This window comes from Accipiter gentilis, chromosome Z, assembly GCF_929443795.1.
Source record: "Accipiter gentilis chromosome Z, bAccGen1.1, whole genome shotgun sequence".
Classification (NCBI taxonomy): Eukaryota; Metazoa; Chordata; class Aves; order Accipitriformes; family Accipitridae; genus Astur; species Astur gentilis.
The window spans coordinates 74,800,941-74,824,049 of NC_064919.1; positions in this window are offsets into that span (position 1 = coordinate 74,800,941).

The following is a 23,109-nucleotide window of genomic DNA, read 5'->3' on the forward strand; positions in this document are numbered from 1 at the left end:
ATTGCAGACAAGTATGTCTGCATGGAAGTGTATTTTAAAAGGAACAACAAATCATTATAGTATGCCAGGAATAAGAGCTACCACTCTCAGAATTAAACTCCATTGAACAAAAGGGAAGCTGACCCTATCTTTTCCACTAATTTCAATATTAATATGGAGTGCTTGTGCTACATATGGAGATTGGTTCTGTCCCAGTTTTTTTCCCTGCTGCTGAAATGAAAATCTTACATACAAAATTATTAAAGAAATCAATCATAAGGCTGACATTGCAGGGAAATTACAATTGAAAAAGTCAGGACATAAATGAGAGACATGCTCTGACTTGCTAGTACTAATGGTTATATAAAGAGAAATCTGGAAGATTCAAACATGGGCAAAATTTTCCATGACTTATTCTATCTGAGAGACTTTTGGAACCTTAATGAATTTAATTTTGAAATTAAGATCTCAGAAAAAGCCCCATTATTTAAAAAAGAAACTGCAAGGGGAAAATCATCAAATTTAGTAGGTTGAAACAGATATAGTTCTATAAAAATAATTTCAAAATAAGTAAACATAAAGTAACAAAGGATAACACTTGTCTCTTTTTTTCCAACTTTGTCAGTTGGTCTAATAAAGACCAATTTTCTCTTCCTATATAACTTGCTTGCTCAGTTTTGCACCCATTCCTATCCATAGTTTCAAGACCTCCTACAAGAATACAAAATTTTGTAAAACTTTTCATCAGAGAGGTGCCCAAAACCCACACATGTGACTTACAGTTAATATAATGCATAAAAATGTAATCCCTGACTACTCGGAGAACTAATAGGCAGTAGGTGTAAATTATTGATTTTGTATTGCTGGAGGACACATATTCTGCTAACACTTGTCACTATTATTCATTTACTAAAATGTTAGTGCAGCAAAGTTTACTGGAGGACGTCCCGACCTTTCTGTTGGTATTTGTGGTACTTCAGAACACACAAGGAAGTTACATACCTATCTCATGTTCCTTTTTAATTCTGCCTACCTTTTATGGTTTTTTTCAGTCATGTTTAGAAGCTGCAGGCAACCCAGCTTCACTGGCTGAATTCCTGAAGTAATTATATATAATATGTGTTGGTCTGCCATAGGGCAGCTTCAGACAGTATGTCGCTGTGCTCTGTTTAGGTTTGTTTCCAACCTTTACTAGCACAGTCTACTAGTAAACTAGATGGCAGGGAAGTCCTATATTTCTATGAAGCCTAGTATGAAGAAAATATCACAAAATATGCAGCAGATAATATATTTGAGGTAGTTTTTGATATCTGTCATGAGGTACTGTTTACTTGGACAGGCACATAAAATATATTTTTACTTTGTTCATGAGCAAATTTCTGAAAAAAGACAGTAATAAGAAGATTCATATCAGTTTAATTTTTCCCCAGTATATGTCCCAGAATATTCATGAAGCTTGCTAAAAGCATTTCTATAGAATAGATATCCATCCAGAAATGTTTCAACCTGAGTTTGTATACCAGCCCATAATAAAAATCATTCCAGTGAAGAAATATTAGAAGCATGCAGAAAATCAGTTTGAAATCTGTAATTTTATTAATATCTGAGCAGTTAATATGAGAAACAACAAAGAAATCTGTTAATATCTTATCATTCACAGATAATTCTTAGTAGGAAATGTTTGAATTGCATTAAGTTTTTTTGCTGTGGGTTCTTCACCTAGCTAGTCAGAAATACTGCCTTCTCAAATAGAAAATAAAATCTTGGTATTCGGAAAGAAGAAAGCATGAACTGTTGTGTTAATCAAAAGCATTTCATGAAATGAAACTAAATTTAACTGCAATCTGAATCTGCAATTAAGTCTGAATCTGGGATGAGGTGTATGTTATTTATAGTTTCACATTTAATTTAGAGAGAACAGTTTCTGTGCATTCAGACAAAAGTATGTTCAGCAAAATTATAGGATGGTACAAAAAATGCTTAAGGCAAGGGTAGTGGTTTTGACAACTGTAAAGAGGTGGAATGGAGGAAAACTAGTGATTGAATTACAATATTTTGATCTATATTTTTGTTTCAGATGTTATCCTGAGGTAGCATACCTGTACAGTAGCTGACTACTTGAAACTTGTAACAAAGTCACAGTTGAGTCTTCACAGAATTTATAGCTTCCAGTTCCAGTAAACAGTATGGATTCGTTTCTGTTTTATTCACTAACTTGATAGACTACACTTCCATGTGCACTGTCCATGGATTAGTGCCAACCTGGTGGAAAGAATTAGCCAAGAGAATGGACAGCAAATTACTTATGACCCAAGTGATTACTACATTTCTTTTGTCCAAATATGTAAAAGCAAGACAGAGAAGCGAAAAACCAAAACCCCTAAGAAAACATACTATGGAACACGTTCACAACTTGAAGAATGAAAATATTTTAAAATTCATTAATATTCATAAATTAACACTCATATGAAAAGATCCTGGAGTTTTGTTTCATATTCTGCTGTAGAGGTCATTTCACTGCCATAGCATGTAGTATTTTATTCTGTAGGTCAGACATGAAAACATGGATTGCTTCTACTGAAAGGTAGGTTGGACTAAATAAAGAGTTTTAGTATCTGAACAAAGGGAAAAGGCATAAAAAGAGTTTTCCTGGAAGGTTGCACATACAGTTAAACCCAAGTCTACTGGAAGGCTGCATTACCTATGGAAATCTGCAAACTTTTATTAGGCCTTCATTTTCAATTCTTAAGGCAAAGAGTGATTTCACGGGATACCTGTAGATGTGTGAAAAAGTGTATGTGTGTTGCACTTATTATCCAGATTATTGTAAACATCTTCCTAAGGTTTCGAACTTTCAGGCATGTCTTTTCAGACTGTCTAATGTCTCATCAAAAATACAGAGTCCTGTGTCCTTTTGAGTTTGAAAGAATGCTGCTGTAATCTCAGTATGTCAAATACTCACTTACTGTATAGCTGCTTGGACAGTTTATGATGTGAAAGGAGATATAAATGTATGTATACATTTATCTGCATCTCTGTAGGGTGTCTAAATTAGCAAAACTTCTGTGTGTAAGCTGGTGTTCCAAAATGTAGATTTTACTCAATATTACTAATATTAGTTATTAGTTGCCATGTCGTGCTTCACATCTGCAGTTTTGAAAGTATTTCACAAAGTAACTCAGTACCTTTTATTCATTTTATAGATGGAGAAACTTCAGTGAGGGGAGGAGAAAGGACTTGGGGTTGATTATTTTTAGCATTTCTTTATGTTCTCTAGCATAAAGGGCTTCATTTATTTTATGTCACGAAGACTTCTTGCTGTGTAAATGGAAGAACAAGTTTCAACTTAGCTAATAACCTATGACAAATAGTATTTACACAGAGGGAAGAATTACAGAAATGAGGCATTCCCGTTTCAAAATTATGACTTCAGTAAATAGAGAGTAACAGCGGTGTAGGGCTCAGTTATATGGAAGTTAGTTATTGGACCTGAAAATAGCTCATGGTCACAAGATTGTTCCAGGCGCCTTTAGAAGGCCTTGAACAGAATAAATAAGAGGATAGAAGAAGAAAGATCCCAATTAGGAAAACACAGGTGCACATTCCACGATAAAGGGAACTTGGCACAAACAACCTCAATTCAGGGGCTTATCTTGACCAATTGGACTAAGACAAGTCTTGTATGCTCTAATTAACACAACCAACTATGTCTTATGTTTGTGCGCGTGGACAGTACCGATGTAACCAATCACCGCTTATGCGTGTGCGTGTGGACACCAAGTGCTTGCATGTAGTAGACAATCAAAGTCTCTCAACAACTTAGAGAATTGTATAAAAATGATTAGCTAAGCTCAATAAACTGGCGACTTTAATCATCACATTGGTGTTCCATCGTCCGGGCCCCGCACGGATTAATCCCTAAACCCTACACAGCGGGTCTACAATTACAGTGCTGATAAGCTAACTTTGGTGCTAAGTTGAGTAAAAATTTAGATGTATAGATAGGGTAGTGAATGGGTGGGACTGAAATAGAGATCTCTAGAGAGCTTAGCTCCCTTCTTGTTTCCTTGTAAACTATTTATCTGAGTTACACTGCAAAGATTTTGGGGATCTCTGGACTAATAATGAACAGAAGTTAAATCCCATAACAGCAAAGATTTTGAATATGTGGTCTAACTAAAATTAAAAATTTAAATTTTTGTTAAATAAAGATGGTTTGCTTGAATTGCACCAGTTTAAACAGAATAATCAAAGACACCCAGATATAGAAGATACTAGATATCTGTGACATTTTTAGCACCTACAGCTGTCATAACCCTGAACTTAATGGACATTTTTGAATAAATCTTCCTGAGTTTTTCCCCCTGAGTAAAGACACCCCTACAGAATTTCAGAGTTCTAGTACTCAGTTAGAGGATTTAAATACAACAAACTGCGTTTTTCTTAACTTTTAAAAGATAACTTTCTTGCATGTCTATAAGCAGCTTTGTTCTGAAATAGAAGCTATAGCTATAATACAAGTATATAGCTTAGGATCCAACAGGACCCTAAAAAACTTAGATTTCACCTCTGCTGTCTTAATTTTATTTATTTCTCCTCTGTTTAGAAATTATATAAAGTTATTCCTCACTCTAGTGTTCTATTTAGATGACCAGTATGTAGTATAATTCTTTATACTTAAATAGGCAGAGACAGATAAGTCAGTGCTTATGTTTCTGGGGTTTCTTCTCTATTTCTCACTCTTCCATGTGTGGACGAATGCATGATTCCTACTGAAATCTACCAGTGTTGGTTGAGTAAACTAGACAGTAAAATTTCCATTGTAAATTCTCTTACTCAGTAATAATCTTTTTATTTCTTTCTATGGGATATGGACCAACCCAAACCATATAAATCACTTGGGGCATATTTTGACCTAAACTGCATACATATGGGTCTCACTAACATAAATAGAAGCCAGGTGCTTTTCTGTTAAAGTTATTTCAGACCACTTTCGAATGTGTTATTAAACTTACCATATTCACAGACTTGTCTTTATCGCTGGGCTTGAAAAAGGAGATGTGAAAGATTATCCTTTAGTAAATGACTTCAAAAGTGGGTTTATAGATTCAGAAAAACATACTTTCTGTTCTTTTGTTTGATTCCTTAAACTAAATAGCTTTTCATGAAAAGCCCCTTCACTCAATCTGTTCAGCAGTAAAATGCCAAAGTCATAATGGAAAGGAGTGACTTGCTAAAGCAGCTGGGCTGCATATGTCAAGTGCATTCTGCTGACCACCACAGAGCAAACTTAAAAGCTCTTTGAGAGCAATAAACAGGCAGTCTTGGAGAATTCTGGGGCCATAATCATACTCAGAAGATTATGTTCTGATCCTGAATATTTCACAGAGCTCCTGTGTGTTTTTTGAGATACCATGTAGCTCAAAATTTTCAAAAGTGCCCGCCGTTTTTATAGAACATTTGAGAAAGCCGGGGTTTTTTTTTTCATTTTCAAAAGGACTAAGCATCTACAGTTACCACTCAAACCCAGTAGACAGGACCTCTGCATCAGGTTCTCACTATAAATATTTCAAGCGAGTTTTCTGATAAATGAACCATTCACAGCTATTTGGGAAATTTTTGAAAATACAGCCTTTCTGTGCCTTATTCTTTAACAAAATAAAAGTGGAAGTTCTTCCTCACCCTAGCTCACAAATCTTTGAAAAGTACTTAGTTCTACTCCAATAGGAAGTGCCACATAAACATACATTATTCTAGATTATGAAGACAGAAATCTCTTCCACATAACTTAGACACATGAATTATTAGCAAGTAACCCAAACACTAGCTGAGTTTCCTCTAAAGTTTGCAGAGTGAAAGTAAGGAACACAGAACAGGAGAAGTGGCAATGATATCAAAATATAAATATTTATATGGATATCTGCCAGAGTCACAATCTAACCTGTTTTCCCAAATCTGTAGAATAGACTGACAAAGAGTACAATTCTTGACATATGATGTACGCATATGATATATGGATACAATCTTTAAAATTAAGCACTCATAAAATAAATGTATCTTTTAGTCTTAGCAGGTTGAATTGCTGTATCCCTGTTCCAGGCTTTTTTTCTCATTTCTATTTACACACAATACACTTTAAACATATATGAAGGAATCATAGATTGGTGTTTACAACTTAATTCAGCTCTATATACCAACAAAAGAATGACTGTGCAATAAGTAGAGCTCTGCCAATCCTTTGTCACATGACAGTATTGAATTTCTAAAGACAAATAACCAAGACTCTTGAGAACATAAAGTTCAGTAAAGTTTTCAGTACTCTGCCTACATTTGTCAGGGTTTGTAAATAATGATGACTAATTCTTCTTGCTTTGAAAGAGGAGTAGCAGCAAAAATGATTAATAACTTTTTTCAAGCCTAATGCTGATTTTCCAATAGCACAGTTTAAAGTGTTCCCTTGCAGCTGCTCAACCCTTTCTCATTGGAGAAACTGCTGTAGGTGTTACATAGACTAACCAAATCCTATGTCAGTCTGTAGTCTAAACAGGTCTCTCAAATTATTCTGGTATGTTCAATAGTCGTATGTGGTATCTAGGAAAAAGTGTTGCTGCTGTTGCTACCATGTTAGCATTTCAGCTCATGGTAGTTTCTCTGTGCTAGGTATTATCTTACATACTGTTTCAGCAATGTTATAGCACAATAGTTGCTGGTACCATTTGAATGAAGTATGACATCAAGCCCTTGCCCTCAACTGAATAGTGAAAATATTTACAGCACTATTCTTAGAAGTAGGGTTATTTACCTTTGTGTCTTTGCCAAGGTTAAAAGGAAAAAAAAAGAGAAGAAAATCCAGCCTGATTACTATCTGTTGAAGTAACCCTACAATTTTTTCCCACTCCTCACAGAGCTGCTACATGGCATGCAACAACTACTGCATGCCTCTTCACAGGGCAGGGGGCTGTGGGAGGAGGTCTGCATTTCAGCAGTGGGTGCATTCATTCAAGTAAATTACAGACATTTCAGTGCATTTGGGGAGGACTTAAGTTCTGGCAGTTAAAAAGCAGAGAATACTTAAGCTTACATATCCCCTGAAGAATTTTAAATCTACTGCTTATCACATATTAAAGCCCATCAAATCTTTACAGGTTTCAATCCAGGTTTAATGTTCTTAAGAATAAAATTACAATATCCTTCTAAAGTATTTTGTAATGGGTTTATAATTTTACAAGTGGCACTTGCAACCAGGATTTTACTATTATGATGTGATTTTGAGATACAATTTGGGTTTAGTATCTTTTTTCTCGGCGTTAAATTTTATGTTTATATTTTCATTTTGTTCAACTCTTTTATTCCAAGCACTTTAAACCACTTCACTGCTATTAGAAGCATCACAGACTGTTCTGTGGCATGAGGACCATATTTCACAGGATGGAAACAACTGTTTGAGATTGTGATAGCAGAAGAAATCAAATTTTCTTGGCAAGTTTTGAGTAAAGAGCAACCCAAATAACCACTCATACATAACCAAGAGTTGACTATATGGCTGCCATAGTTCTCTACATTTTTCTGACCTTGCAGTCCCATAATATTAGAAATTATACTTTCATCACAGGTAACTGCACATCTGGTAAATATAGAGAAACACAAATACTCTGTCAACTCTGCACCTTATTTTGAAGTGGAAAAAGGGAGCCAGACCCTGGAAGCGTAGGCATGCAGTCTTGCACTTGGTAGAGTGGATCTTGTTTCTGAGTTATGTGCCAATCTTTGTATTTTGTGTAGGTCAAGATGACCCTCAGTTTTTACTGAAAAATGATGGTCTTATTACTGGAGCACAGGATAGAAATGAGAGGTTGAGTGTCTGCCTCCAGCTTTGCAAGGAGTGACCCAGGGTAAGTTACTTACAATCTTTAAACCTGAGGGTTTTTTCATCTACAAAAATGAGATAAAAAGAGACATCTCTTTCTATATATGTAAAATGCTCTGAGCTCCATGGAAAGAAGCTAGCTGCTATTAATTCACAGTGTCTTTCAACAAGACAGATCCCCAAATACTTGGCAAGCCATGTAGTTTAAATTCACTTCCTCCAAGTGGATATTACTTCTTAAGAATATAAGGACTAGACTGAACTAGAATAACATCCAGATCTGTGGTTAGGCATGGTGGACTCCGTGTTCCCTGCCAGCCTTCAATTCTGTTGCCCAGCCTCCAGGACAAAATAACACTTTAAACTACAAACTGAAGCCATGTGGTGACTTTTGGTAAATAAGATTATCCAAAATGGAATTTGTTGGAATACTTGGGCCTGTTTTTGCAACAAGTGCTAAGGGGGGAGATTCTCAAATACCCAGGTCTTCATTTTGCAATGACACAGATATGCCTGTGATTAGATTATTCCAATTTTTTAAAATGCTTTCTTACACCATCATCCCATTTCTAGTACATACTATAAAGCTTTCTTATTAACATTAGGAATTAACATAAAAAAAATACCACAAGGTAATTTTCTGTGAGAAAGCCTGAAGGTTCTGAGCATAAATCTAATTCTCTGGTAAAATAAACAGTTTTTAAAAATAACTGTACTTCATGAAAGTGCGTGTTTAGAGTCCCAATTGCTGTTTGATTTTGTACTAGCAATTTAAACTACAATTAGGAGTAAAAATAGCCAGTTGTTAAGGCCACCAATAAATTAAAGCCAGAAAACAATGGTGACTTGTGCTTAGTATGCAGATCATATAAACTCCAACTGCAGAGCTGAGCATTAGGATTCTGGACACCTGGTCTGCTCCGGCAGTGAATAAAGAGCAGGGCTGAATGTTGGGCTTCAGTTGTACACTTCTAGTAGTTAATCCTCTTTGTAACGGTCGATTTACATGTTAGAAGATCTAAAAGACAGGAAGTACAGTGTCTGGCTTTGAGTCTTGGTCCGAGAGCTTTCTGTTCACCTTCCTATGGCAGGAATTGCAATTTATTACCCAATATTTTGTAGCTTGCTTTGAAACATTTTCATACATTATATAGTAATATAGCAAGTGAAAACCATGAATACCGTTCAGACTCTGTTTGTATGTTGTATTCTCTACAGCTGAAAATAAAGCTGTTCATAATATATATTAAATACAGAATATTGTCTAAAAAGTGTAACAGTGTTATTGAATATGACTCAAATATGGAAAAAAAATGTTCAGGTGGATGAGTGTTCAGGTGGATCTCAGGCCACCTCATCCATAATACACTGCATACCTTAATGCAGTTATTCTGTTTTTTTAAACTGTGGTACATATTACTAAACCAGCTATAAACCAGCTTGAAATGTAGCAGTCAGTCACCACAGGTCAGACAATGGGCAGTAATTTGCTAATGTAACCCAAATCCATTGTCCTGGTTTCAGCTGGGATAGAGTTAACTGTCTTCCTAGTAGCTGGTACGGTGCTATGTTTTGAGTTCAGTATGAGAAGAATGTTGATAACACACTGATGTTTTCAGTTGTTGCTCAGTAGTGTTTAGACTATAGTCAAGGATTTTTCAGCTTCTCATGCCCAGCCAGTGAGAAAGCTGGAGGGGCACAAGAAGTTGGCACAGGACACAGCCAGGGCACCTGATCCAAACTGGCCAACGGTGTATTCCATACCATGGGACGTCCCATCTAGTATAGGAACTGGGAAGTGGGGGCAGGGAATCGCTGCTCGGGGACTGGCGGGATGTCAGTCGGCAGGTGGTGAACAATTGCACTGCGCATCATTTGTACATTCCAATCCTTTTATTATTGCTGTTGTCATTTTATTAGTGTTATCATTATCACTATTAGTTTCTTCTTTTCTGTTCTATTAAACCGTTCTTATCTGAACCCAGGGGTTTTACTTCTTTTTCCTGATTTCCTCCCCCGTCCCACTGGATGGGGGGGAAGCGAGTGAGCGGCTGCGTGGTGCTCAGCTGCTGGCTGGGGTTAAACCACGACACCCATGAACGTACCCTCCTCGTTACAGAGGGTCCGTACTCCTTAACAAAGCCTGTGAGCAAAGAAGTACTGAACCCCATCCCCCCGCCATCACTCGAATTGCCCCCTCTAACTAGGCTGCCCTCAGCTGAGACCTTGCCAACATTCGGAGAACCTTCCAGAAGGGCAGGCTGTGAACACAGCAACAGCCAATCGGCAAGGCGATGCCGGAATTTGAGCCAATCAGAACCCGGCATTCTCCGCCCTGTCTGGGGTTGCCGGGGTGACTCAGCAGAGACCTGCCCAGGGCTAATGGCAAGCGGGGGGTCACTGCAGGCCCGTCCCCTTTGTGTGCAGGGGGACACAGCTGGGGCCATGGTGCTGCCTGCCTGGAATTTTCTTCTGGATCACACCCTGCCCTGCTGAAGGACAGGGAGGCCGTGTGAGAAACCATTTTGCTGACCAGCCCAGCTTCTCTCCCAGCTCTTCTGTGCTGTGGCTGCTGCCCAACAGGCAGGTTCTGGCACTTGTTAACATTCAACAACATGTCTGTGGCTGAACGTGCTGTGGTATCCGAGCCCATTTATTTAGTCTTCACCATGTCAGTTTGGTCTCAGATGTCAGTTTGGTCTCAAACAGACTCGAATAGACCGGTGCTTCTGTTTCAGTGGTCACTCGTTTTGTCTCCAGATGTTCTGTGGCCCTCTGTCTCTCCCTGTCTCGCAGCAAGTTCTTTTAGCTGGGCAAGCAATTTAATTACTTAGATCAGCCTGAGTCTGCATTTCTGTCAGGCATTTCCTGTGACTTTTATCTTTTCTAACACAGTCAACTATGCAGATGGGATTTTGCTTGCAGCTCATTAGTGAAAAAATATAATGTGTTACACTAGATATTGAATGGTTGCTAGTAAGTGTATCTTTCATCTAGGGAAGTTTCAGACTTCACTTAAGCTGATAGGTATGTTAGCTGCCGCTCACTCAGTCAAAATGTGGAAACAAGTACATTTATTGCTCTTTGACTGATGGCTAAACCAGAGTGAGACACCATCCAAATACAAAACCTGGGGAATAATTTGGGTTCATCTGTAAACAAGGCCACTCTGGTTTCCGCAATTAGGAAAGAAAAGTTTGCAAGAAATTTTTGAAGCATAAATGCTGCTAACATATGATATGGACTCCAGCTTCCCTTGCTGTTTCTCAGTGATGCTGAGCTTTGCCATGTGAGCTATTTATTGGGCAGATGAAGGATGATGACTGACTGCTCTTTTAGTATCTAAAGGCTGAGTTGTTTGTAGAACACTATCTGAGATTTTGGGTACTTGCTGTATCTTGTACAATATCTACGAAAGGGAAGGTGAGGACAAAGGGGTGTGTGTGTATTAAAAATATCTAAAGAGCAGAGGGGTGGTGGAAACACATATACTGTGATACAAGCAAGCAGAGAGCATGAAAGACTTTTTTTCTGGCTGGAAAGACAATTTTGGGCTTGTGAGCAAGGAATTGCCTGATGTAGTTTGGTAATACCACGTTCAACAAAATGAGACTTTTTATGAGCTCTGTTTAAAAAAATTAAAAAGCCAGCAACATTAGAAGTATCTTATTCCATCACGTTGTTTGTTTTTTTTTCAACAGGAATGCAAAAGAATCTGGACAGTGTTTATACTCTGAACACAATGGATAATAGTATTTTCTCTGTTAGTGGAGTGTAGTGCACATGAATACTTCTGTCACTTTCACAGGAAGAAGATTGGACTAGCTTATATCCCATTTTATTTTTTGATCAAGTTCATGGCCAACAGCATTACAAGGATACAGTTTTTGGTTTTGTCACAAAAAATCTAGTTCAGCCATATAGTGCTGGCTACTTTTTAGAACCAATGCCTACTGCCATTGGTCTTTCTTCATTCATCACACATTTCGCTAGAGATACGGAGAACCAAGGTAATCAATGGAACTAAAGTTTTAACAGTAATTTTCTGTATTTGGGGATTTTCTGGTCTTCTTTTGCTGTTTTGGACTGCATCTACTACATTTATCACTGCTTCCAGGTGAACAAAATTCTTAAAGCTGCAAAAGAAATTAGTGCTTAACATTTTTCCAGAAATAATTCATTTAAATCTGTAAATTTTCAAATAATCACAATCAATCAGCTTAACCAAGACTTAAAACACAAGTAAACAAATGTATATAAGTGGGGAAAAATCAGAAAATAAGGCATCATCTTAAAAAATAATATCAGGTGAAATTTGTCCAACTCAGCAAGTCATTGCAGGGATTTTGAAAACAAAATACAGATTTTCATAAGTGTATTTCATATTTTTGTTATTGTTTTGAAATGCCTCGCTTTTATACATTTAATTGAAAGAAAGGTAAAATACCTGAAAGCAAGGGGTAGCAATTTATTTCAGCCAACAAATCATTTTGATCCATCCAAAATTGTGTCTTTTCTTTTTGTCCAGGGGAAAAAAGGATCAGTTGTTCACTAAGTTCCACAGATTAACTTTATGCCATTCTGGTGTAAAGCTCTGCCAGACTGATAAAGCAAAAAAATTCCAGGAGTGAAAACAATTTGGCAAAGATTTGCAAAATCAGTCAATATTGGCCTTACCTTAATTTGTTTCCATCAGGTCATCCAAAGCTTTAGAGATCTGTCAGTAGAATCCTTCCTTCGATTATGCCTATACAAAAAATATTGTCATTGGTATTTGATTTCCATAAACTCAATCTACAAGGGTGAACAAATTTTATTAGGAACAAGGCCAAAAGAGAGGTAACCTTTCACATAGCTTAGTTGGTTTTGCAGATCATATTGAAGATCAGCTATTAAAAATTGGAGGGTGGTCTGGTTTTAAGGAGGTCTAAATGTAAAATTCTTGCCATCTTAAGTATACAATATAAATAGCTTTAATCTAGATTTCTTTAATAGTAAAACAAGCCTTTTGTGTACACACACTGTAATCCTTTACAGCTTTCAAAGCAATTAATGAAATCTTTCTAGTTCAGTGTCTGGCCACATTACTTATCTTTTGGAATAACATCATTAGCTAACTTCTGCCCATTATCTACACTTCTTGTCCTTGCATTTCAGGCCATTTAATAATTTCATAATTATGAAAACTCCCTGTTTGTCTGCACAGACTTATATCATATTGTCCCATTACAAATGTTGGTAAGAATTCTTGACTTCTACTGTGAATTTGACTGTTTCTTAAAACATGATGGCTGTTTTTGGTTTGGTTTTTTTTTGTTTTTTTTTTTTTTTTTTTTTTTTTTTTTTTTTTAATTTGTGTTAATGTGCTGCCTAAACTAATTCCTGTGGAATTATTTTTTCCTATCAGATAATTCTGTGACACCCACTTTCCTGAACTTACAAGAAATAGGCTGTAACTTGTATAAACTTGTAGGAACACACAACCTTGTAGCTGTAACGTATACAACAATAATTATAGGTAGGGCTGGTAGCACTTTCTTTTATGAAAGCTGCCTGACATTTTTATTAAGAATATACTTTTGTTTGCTTATAACTTTTTCAAGCTTTTACTCACATTTCAGACTGAATGTCTGTCATAAATTGAATATTTGGAGGAATGTTTCTGTATGTAATACTTCCATTCAGGTGGAAGAAACCTTTTCTTTTTCAAATTAAAAAAGATATCTGTCAACCTTTTCTTTGAAAAACCCTGCCATCTCTTTACGATGGTATTTGCACTTTGGCAGATGGAGCTCTACCCATACATAGCCAAGTTATGCCTTGAATTATGTCGCTTAGAATATGCTCCAAGACTTCTTAAGAGTTCAGCACCTTAATCTGAAGACTGATGGAGACGGCTTCTCTCAGTTCTCGATGCTGGCCAGCTTGTACACATCACTCTGAAAACATAGCTGTGCATGCTGTGTAGTAGCCAAGGCTCAAAACCTCTCTCAGCATAGTTACTCCCTGCTGCTTGTGGGCCAGGTCAGTTGCAGGCAAGCAAATGCTAGGAGCAGCGATGTCCCTTCTGCAGCCAGTTGTGCAGCAGCAGGAGACACCTGACAGGAGTGCAGTGGAGACAGGGGTTGAACCACGGGCAGTATGGTGAGCTGAGTGTTGACTTGAGAGGGCTAGGTGGGCAAGGGGAAGGGAGTACCAAATTGGGGGTAGAGGGTGGCACACACACACAACACAACTTTATGGGCAGGGAACTGGTAGCAAATGAGGCTGGAAAATGTTGAGGTAAACAGATACAAACAAGATTTAGGCCACAGTTCCTTACGAGAGTGAGCAAACCAAGAGAGAGATCATCTGTGCCATATCTCTTCATCCTCACTCCCTTCCTGCTCCTACCCCTTCCCCTTGTTGCATTATTACCCTATCTGTTGCCTTGACACTGGTAATGCTACCCTTAGCTACCTTAATGTACTATATTCAGCAGAAACCTACCAGCTTTTTCTACTCAGTTTGTTTTAAGCAACATTAGGAGACTAAAGTGACAACTCAAGGGGTCCAACAAATGCCAATTCCAACATGAAGTAAGTGGAAGGAGGATGTAGCCCATAGCACAGAGGGGAGGAGAATTAAGTGCAGTCATTGAGAAAGTCTCCTTTTTGTGGCAGTTTGTTCAGTGTGTTTCGTGGAACTGAGGAAATTGATGGGTGTCTAAAAGTGGCTGACCAAAGGTACAGGTAGTAGTGGGGGCATGGGCTGCAGCTCAAGGGAGAGAAATCTGACAAGATTTAGTATGGAAGCAAGATGGGTTTGACTGGAACAAAAAGACAAGTGATAAGGTCTGAAAAGGCAATTTGAAGCCCATCCTTAGGAATTTTGCTGTTAATGGTAAAGTGAACAGTAAACCAAGAGGGTGAATTTACTTCCTTTTTGTTTTTATCACTGCATACTTAGGAACTATAAGCCAAAACGTGGAGAACATGAAAAGAGGAGAACAAAAGATAATCCCATTCAATTTGTGGTAGACTAGGTAGGCAAGGGGAATGGGACTGCAATTAAGAAGATATGAGTATATCTTTAGATATATGTTTCCCCTTAAAGGGTGGATGCAATATAGATTGATTAACAATTTTTGGAATACCTGCGAGTGTCAATACATGACACATTCTTCACAGCATCCAGTTAGCACCCTTTAGCACAACGCAGTATGGAAAAAACAGGAGATAATGTGAAAAAGAGTACCTTAAAGAGCATTCATGTCCAGGTTTTCTGTGTTTCACTGTTCCTCTCTCAACAAGTATCTATGCATCTGGCCAAGCAGCGGTTTGTCTTGGCACCTCTCAGGGCCTTATTAGGGACAGTAACTGCTAATGATGTGGGTTACTCCTTTCACACAATTGCTGTGCCATAAGTCTAAAATTTTTGTTCTCTTGGTTTAAAAAACATAAAAGAACAAACAAGAACAAACTAATAAAGAAAAAAAGGAAGAAAGGAAAAAAAACCAACATGGAAACTCCATAATGAAACTTGGGGGCTTTTTGTTGTTTGTTTGTTGTTTCTCATTTGCTTTCAGGGAAAGCCTAGGAAATAATGCATGCCTCAGAGTAATTACCTAGAATTAGTAAGTATCTACTTAACCACATTATTGTACCTGTAAAGTGGTATGTGTCCCCTTCATTTCGTATGAGTGTTACAGAAGTTAAATTAACAAGAAGGAACAACTTAGATATTATATTAATAAATGCCAGAGAAAAACAAGGAAAGTAATGATTCTTGTTTCAGACAAGATTTTAATAGCATGTGCTAAATAATTTCTGGAACTACTACTTAGTGAGCAACATTCCTGTTAATATTTGAACAAGCAGAAAAAATATTTGTGATATGTAAAAAATACCAGATAATGCTTATATGTGACAAATGTTTATTGCAAAGAAAATTGTTACCATTGATATCATTAAGAGGAAGAAAAAAAACCACCAAGTTTTTCATGTCAGTGATGGTGTTAGAGACTGGTTGGCCTAGCATTATTCCTACCCACAAAGTACTGTTTTGCAGTTTAGGCATTGGCCTGAGACACTGGTGATCTGGGATCATGTCTTGGCTTAGTTACAGACATGCTGTATGACACTATATTTAACTAACATGGACTCTGTGGCCTTAGTTCTCATCTAGTTTCTCATATAATTTCTCTTTTACATAATAATTTCAGACCATAAACTCAAGGTAAGAACCTCTGTAATGCCTGTATGCACTGCCATAGGATTGGGAGGCACCTGATGTTAATTGTTGTCATACAGAAAGATTTGAATGGCCTTGAGACTGGACTAATAGAAATGTGATAGTGTGAAGTGTAAGGTAATGTATTTCTAGGAGCTTAACAGTTGGAAAAAGCTGCTTCCAACAGATGAAAAGGACTTAATGTGCTACTCAGACGAATGTGGCAAATCCATTATTACAGGCATGGTCGCAATAGAACTGTACAGAGTGTATATAGTCCTTTTTTGCTAAATGTCAGCTCACTTGGGTATAAGCACTTCAAAAAGTATTGGGTTTTTAGACATATCTCTTTGCACACTCATAGCTTATTTCCTATCTGTTATCTGATTTGTCTGTGTTGTCATTTTTTCTCATTCCTCTTTAGGTGTATGCTGCATTCATATTTTGTGTGTATAGGACTCTGTTTACATGTGTTTCTGCATGTTTGTATAGAAGGTATATAATAATGTATGTGTGTGAGGTGCTGAATCACTTCCACAGTGGTTTAGCTTTTATTTTCCCCAAATAGATCTTGTTTTGTTATTTTGTGTTTATACCTCTGTTTTGTCAGTATCCTTTGTTTCCTTGCCCTTTGATATTTGGATTTCTGGCAAAACACAGTATCCCAGTTGGTTCTGTTCCACTGTAGGTTAGTAATCTTTGGTGAGGGGCACTCTGCTCCCCTTTTTGCATAAGACCAGGTGGGGCATTTAAGCTTCAAAATATTATTTTTATAGTGCAGGGATTGCATTCTATTCCAGCTTTGGACACAAATAGCCACATTGCCATTGTTCAGTAAAAACACTAATAAAGATATGCATTAGAAAGTAATGGGGTGAGTATATTGCACAGGAAAATGCAGAAAAAAATGGTTTTGATCAGTTATTGACACATTTTTAACAAATGTACACATTGAGGTATGCATTTGTGCAAATAATGCACAAATCAAATAGGCAGAACTTCTATTTTCTAGATAAAGGTGTTATTTTGATTATATTACTTCAGTTTCATGTTAATATTGAACAGAAGGCAAGTACAGTCCACTGATACATCAGTTACCAAATTAGCCAAAACCTTCTCAGAAATTAACTTAAAACTCTGCTATTTAGTCTTCATGTTTTGTATCCCTGTTTTTTTACTCCACAGTTTTGTAAAAGACAAGTACTCTCATTATTATAACAACCACAGAAACATGTGATACTGTATGTATGAAACATCTTTTAAGAAAGTACACAGCACCATGGGAACGAGCTGTTGACTCTTGGGGGCAGCAAATGCTTGCAATAAAAGCAATTTAAATACATCATTCAAACAAATGATGAAAGTCTCACACTAGTGATGCAAGACAAACAGAGTGAGTATCTGTGCTACTGTAGGACTCTTCAGATATTTCCTCTAATTTATTGCAGGCTGGAAGTTTTAGGCATGCTAGTCAGGAGATGGAACACTATGCTCCTTTTGCACTAGAAAATGTTTTCCTAAACCCACCAGTAATCCAGGCATTGTGAACATATTCTTTTCACAATACTTACCTTTCTAAAGCTTCCAATAGTCTTCTGTTTCCAATGTTATGCTCTTTAATTTACTTTTGTTAAACATCTCTGATCTGGACAGTGTTAAATATGTTACTGCAGATAACTTCATAAGTCTACAGATGCATCATAACTTTATACCAATGACTATGCAGATGAATGGAGCAAATATCTCAGAAGTCTCTTTAAAAAAAGGTGGGTATGTAAGCCATGTGTTTGGGAACTTTTCAGATCTTTTTACTTAAGATTAATTTGTAGTTTTCCCTTCTTTAATTATAGCTATTTTTCTACCTTATGCTCTGTTGTGCAGCAAAATTACATTGCTAAAATGACACCACAAGGAGGAGAAAAAATAAATCAACACTCCCCTGTGTAGTACAGACTTTCTTCTAAGTTATGTAGACAGACATAAAGTCATGTTCCCATAACAAGTTAGATTTGACATGTGGAATTACACTAGAAGCAACCACTAGCTGGACCTCTGTTTTTATGATAATGCCATTAATTGATTTAAGCCTCCCACATATATAATCTGCATTTTTACAGACCAGGATTTGAGAGTAGTGTAAGTTAACACAGCTAAGGCAACAGCAAATGTCTGAGCTGAATCAAAGATTAGCATATTGTAGTGTAGTTTCCTTCTGCTAAACTGCACCTAATCACATCAATCATTCTTTGCTCCTGAACAGGAAGGGTTACCACATCAGAATATGAGAATGGCCACACCAAAAGTGTCCATCAAACTCTTGTCTCCAGCAGTGGTCATAAATGAAACCCAGGAGAATGGAAGGAGCTGGCCAATGTGCTCTCTACCACCACTTGGTTCTTTTCGGCTCAGAGACTTGCTGTGATTTGAATGCGGCATAACGGTCGGCAGCATTTGGTCAGCGGCGAGGCCAGCAGCAGCAGCGGTAGGTGGCCGGTGGCCTGAAGGGCAGACTGAGGAGGACCGGGAGGTTCCCGAGGCCCAGGAGCGCCGGGGGAGAGCAGGGGGACCGGCCACAGCCGGCGGCTCCCGGGCGTGGTGGGCATTGCTGGGGGCAACCACGGGAGGGGTATCTTCCTCTTCCTCCTCTTCCTCTTCCTCTTCCCCTTCCTCTTCCCCTTCCCCTTCCTCTTCCCAGCCGGAGGAGGCTCCCTTGGCCCAGAGGAAGACCCGGGTATGGCTGCCACTCGGGGGAAAGCCACTGTTAGGAAAAATGTGGCCACGCAGACAGAGCTCCCGTGTGAAGGTGCAGCCGTCCGGGTCTCTGGCTGCGGGCAGTGCCTGAGTCTATCGCTGATGACGGAGGCAGGGGGACGCCTCTTGTGTGCGGTGTGACCAGGTGGGTGATCTGCTCAGCCTGGTGGTAGAGCTGGCAGAGGCAGTGGAAAGGTTGAGGAGTATCAGGGATTACGAGAGGGAGATAGATTGGTGGGCCCACACGCTACCATCCCTGAGGCAGAAGCAGCAGATGGAGGCTCCACAAGAAGCGGAGGTTCCCCTGCCCTCTTGCCACCAGGTAGCAGGGGACCTAAGAGATGGAGGGGAATGGATACAGGTCCCTGCTCAGGGAGGAAGGCGAATTCCCTCCCAGTCTCCCTCACATTCCCAGTTGCCCCTACACAACAGGTATGTGGCTCTGGAACTTGAAGACCAGGCCAGTGGAGATCAGGGTGCAGATGAAGTCCTATCTAGGGAGGTTCCTAGGCCCAGCTGGACAGCCCCACACATTCTCACATCCTCTGAAAAAAGAAAAAGGAGGGTAATTGTCGTAGGCGACTCCCTTCTGAGAGGGCCAGAGGGCCCAATGTGCAGACCTGACCCATCCCACAGGGAAGACTGCTGCCTCCCTGGGGGCCAGGTAGAAGACATTACCAGGGATCAGCCTGGTCTGGTTCAGACCTCTGATTATTACCCATTGCTGGTTGTGCAGATTGGCAGTGATGAGACTGCAGAGAGAAATCCAAAGGCAATCAAAAGGGACTTCAGGGCACTGGGGTGATTAGTGGAAGGATGGGGAGCACAGGTAGTGTTTTCCTCAATCCCTTCAGTGGCAGGTGAATATACTGAAAGGAACAGGAAAATACACTTGGTTAATACATGGCTCAGAGGCTGGTGCCATTGGTGGAATTTGGGGTTTTTTTGATCATGGGGAGGTTTACACAGCACCGGCCTTGCTGGCAACAGATGGAGTCCAGCTATCTCAAAGGGGGAAAAGAATCCTCGCTCGTGACATGGTGTGATGGTCTGACAAATTCAATGTCTCAAACATCCGCCAAAAGAGCTTTGCTGGAGAAAACGGCCTCTGTAAAAATGCTGGAGTTTTGTGAACAGGACAATATGGCCAGAGAAGAAGGCCCCACGGAGTGTGGGAACGCAATTCTCCAAAGCCCCAATTCCTTATCTTAAGTGACCAGGAGAAGGAACACAATTTATGCCTTCCTGGAGGAAGAAGGCCCCATAGAAGTTGGGACTGTGCTTCTATCTTAAGTGGTCGTGCCGGCAGGAAAAGAGAGGCAACTCCACAATGAACCCCCCCCTCCCCCCTCCCCCCCCCCCCAAACTTACTAACCGATTCCAGTGAACCCCAGGTGTGGGAACTGCGCATATTGAGATCATCAACTAACACACTATAAAAGAAGAGAGAACGAATCCTCAGTGCGCACCCTCCAGAACTGGATCTCTACGCTGGCTGGACCAACGCTGGACCCAGGACTCGTGAAACCCTTCTCTTCTGTCTTTCTTTCTTTCTTTCTCTCATTGTCTCTCTCCCTCTTTTCCTTCTCTCTTTTCCACAGTCTCTACACCTTATCCTTTTAAACATAAACTGTTGACCAAGTCTGAGACTAGGAGTGGATCTAGCTGCCCCTGAGCTCCTCTTTGAGAAGGAGTCCAGAAAGCAAGGGGGTCTGCTCTGAACCTCATGACTCAACGGGAGGGCTCTCCTTCCGATATATTCGTTCCTTATTCCATGTTCCTTATTCCATTTCATTTTTCTATACTTCCCTCCTCTTCTCAAACAGCGGCTTAATCACATGTTGCAAGGTTCATATTAACAAGTTCATGTGTACTTGGACAAAGTTAGCTAGGTTGAATAAATATTGGTTGTTGTTTGAACTCCCCTGGTGTCATTTCACCTTAATTCTGACAAAGGAAATCCATGAACCTGAGTCATTCCAACTTTGGGATGCGACACATGGCAGGGCTCATAGAAAGGGCTTTAAACTAGGCTTGAAGGGTGTAAGGGATAAAACTAGGTGCACCAGAGATGAGCCTGGGGGCAGCGTGCCAGTGTTAGGGGTGGATTCGATAACCCAGCTCAAATGCATCTATGCCAATGCACGCAGCATGGGCAATAAACAGGAGGAGCTGGAAGCCATCCTGCAGCAGGATAGATATGACTTAGTTGCCATCACGGAAATATGGTGGGACGACTCCCATGACTGGAGTGCTGCAATGGATGGCTACAAGCTCTTCAGAAAGGATAGACAAGGTAGAAGAGGTGGTGGGGTGGCTCTCTATGTTAGGGAATGTTTTGACTGTAGAGAGCTACACGATTGTGAATGCAACGTGGAGTGCTTATGGGTGAGGATGAGAGGGAAAGCCAACAAGACAGATATTGTGCTGGGAGTCTGCTATAGACCACCCGACCAGGTTGAAGAGACGGATGAATCACTCTACAAGTGGCTGGCAGTAGTCTCAGAATTGTGTGCCCTTGTCCTCGTGGGGGACTTTAACTTTCCAGACATCTGCTGGAAATACAATACAGCAGCGAGTAAACAATCTAGGAGGTTCCTGGAGTGTGTGGAAGATAACTTCTTGACACAACTTGTGGGTAAGCCAACCAGGGGAGGAGCCTTGCTAGATCTGTTGTTTACGAACAGGGAAGGACTGGTGCGAGCTGTGATGGTTGGAGGCTGTCTTGGGCTTAGCGACCACGAAATGATAGAATTTTCAATTCTTGGTGAGGCAAGGACGGCGGTCGGCAAAACCACCACTATCTTTATGGCTCAGGACCAGGCTATTCCCATGTGCCACAAGTCAAACTGCCAAGGAAAATGACTGGCCTGGCTGAACGGGGAGCTTTTGCTAGGAGTCAAGAAAAAAAGGAGAGTTTATCATCTCTGGAGGAAAGGGCGGGCAACTTGGGAAGAGTACAGGGATCTTGTTAGATCATACAGAGAGAAAATTAGAAAGGCAAAAGCTCAGCTAGAACTAAATCTGGCCACTATCATAAGGGACAACATTTTTACAAATATATTAACAATAAAAAGAATCCCAAGGGGAATATCTTTCCTTTAATGGATACAGAAGGGAACGTAGCAACCAGTGATGAGGAAAAGGCCGAGGTACTTAATGCCTTCTTTGCCTCAGTCTTTAATAGGGAGACCAGTTATCCCCAGGGTACTCCGCCCGTTGAGCTGGAAGGAAAGGATGAAGAGCATAACATACCCCCTTTAATCCAGGAGGGACTAGTTGGGGACCTACTACACCGTCTGGACACTCAGAAATCTCTGGGACCCGATGGGATCCATTCAAGAGTACTGAGGGAACTGGCAGAGGTCCTTGCCAAGCCACTCTCTATCATCTATCAGTATTCTTGGTCAACAGGGGAGGTCCCAGAGGACTGGAGGCTTGCCAATGTGACTCCCATTTACAAGAAGGGTTGGAGGGAGGATCTGGGGAACTACAGGCCTGTCAGGCTGACCTCGGTACCAGGGAAGATTATGGAACGGTTTGTCTTGAGCACACTCACATGGCAAGTCAGGATAAGAAGGAGATCAGGCCTAGTCAGCATGCGTTTATGAAAGGCAGGTCCTGCTTGACCAACCTGATCTCCTTCTCTGACCAGGTGACCCACCTAGTGGATGAGGGAAAGGCTGTGGATGTTATCTTCCTTGACTTCAGCAAGGCCTCTGACACTGTCTCTCATGGCATACTCCTTGAGAAACTGGCGTCTCGTGGCCAGGATAAGTGTACTCTTCACTGGGTGAATAACTGGCTGGATGGCTGAACCCAGAGGGCTTTGGTGAATGGGGTGAAATCCAGTTGGCGGTGGGTCACAAGTGGCGTTCCCTAGGGCTCGGTGTTGGGCCCTGTTCTGTTTAATATCTTTATCAATGATTTGGACGAAGGGATCGAGTGCACCCTCAGCAAGTTTGCAGATGACACCAAGTTGGGAGCCAGGGTCAATCTGCTTGAGGGTAGGGAGGCTCTATAGAGGGATCTGGACAGGCTGGATTGATGGGCTGAGGCCAATCGTATGAAGTTCAACAAGGCCAGGTGCTGGGTCCTGCACTTTGGTCACAGCAACCCCATGCAGCACTACAGGCTTGGGGAAGAGTGGCTGGAAAGCTGCCCAGCAGACAAAGACCTGGGGGTGCTGGTCAACAGCCGGCTGAATATGAGCCAGCAGTGTGTCCAGGTGGCCAAGAGGGCCAATGGCATCCTGGCCTGTATCAGAAATAGTGTGGCCAGCAGGAGCAGGGAGGTGGTCG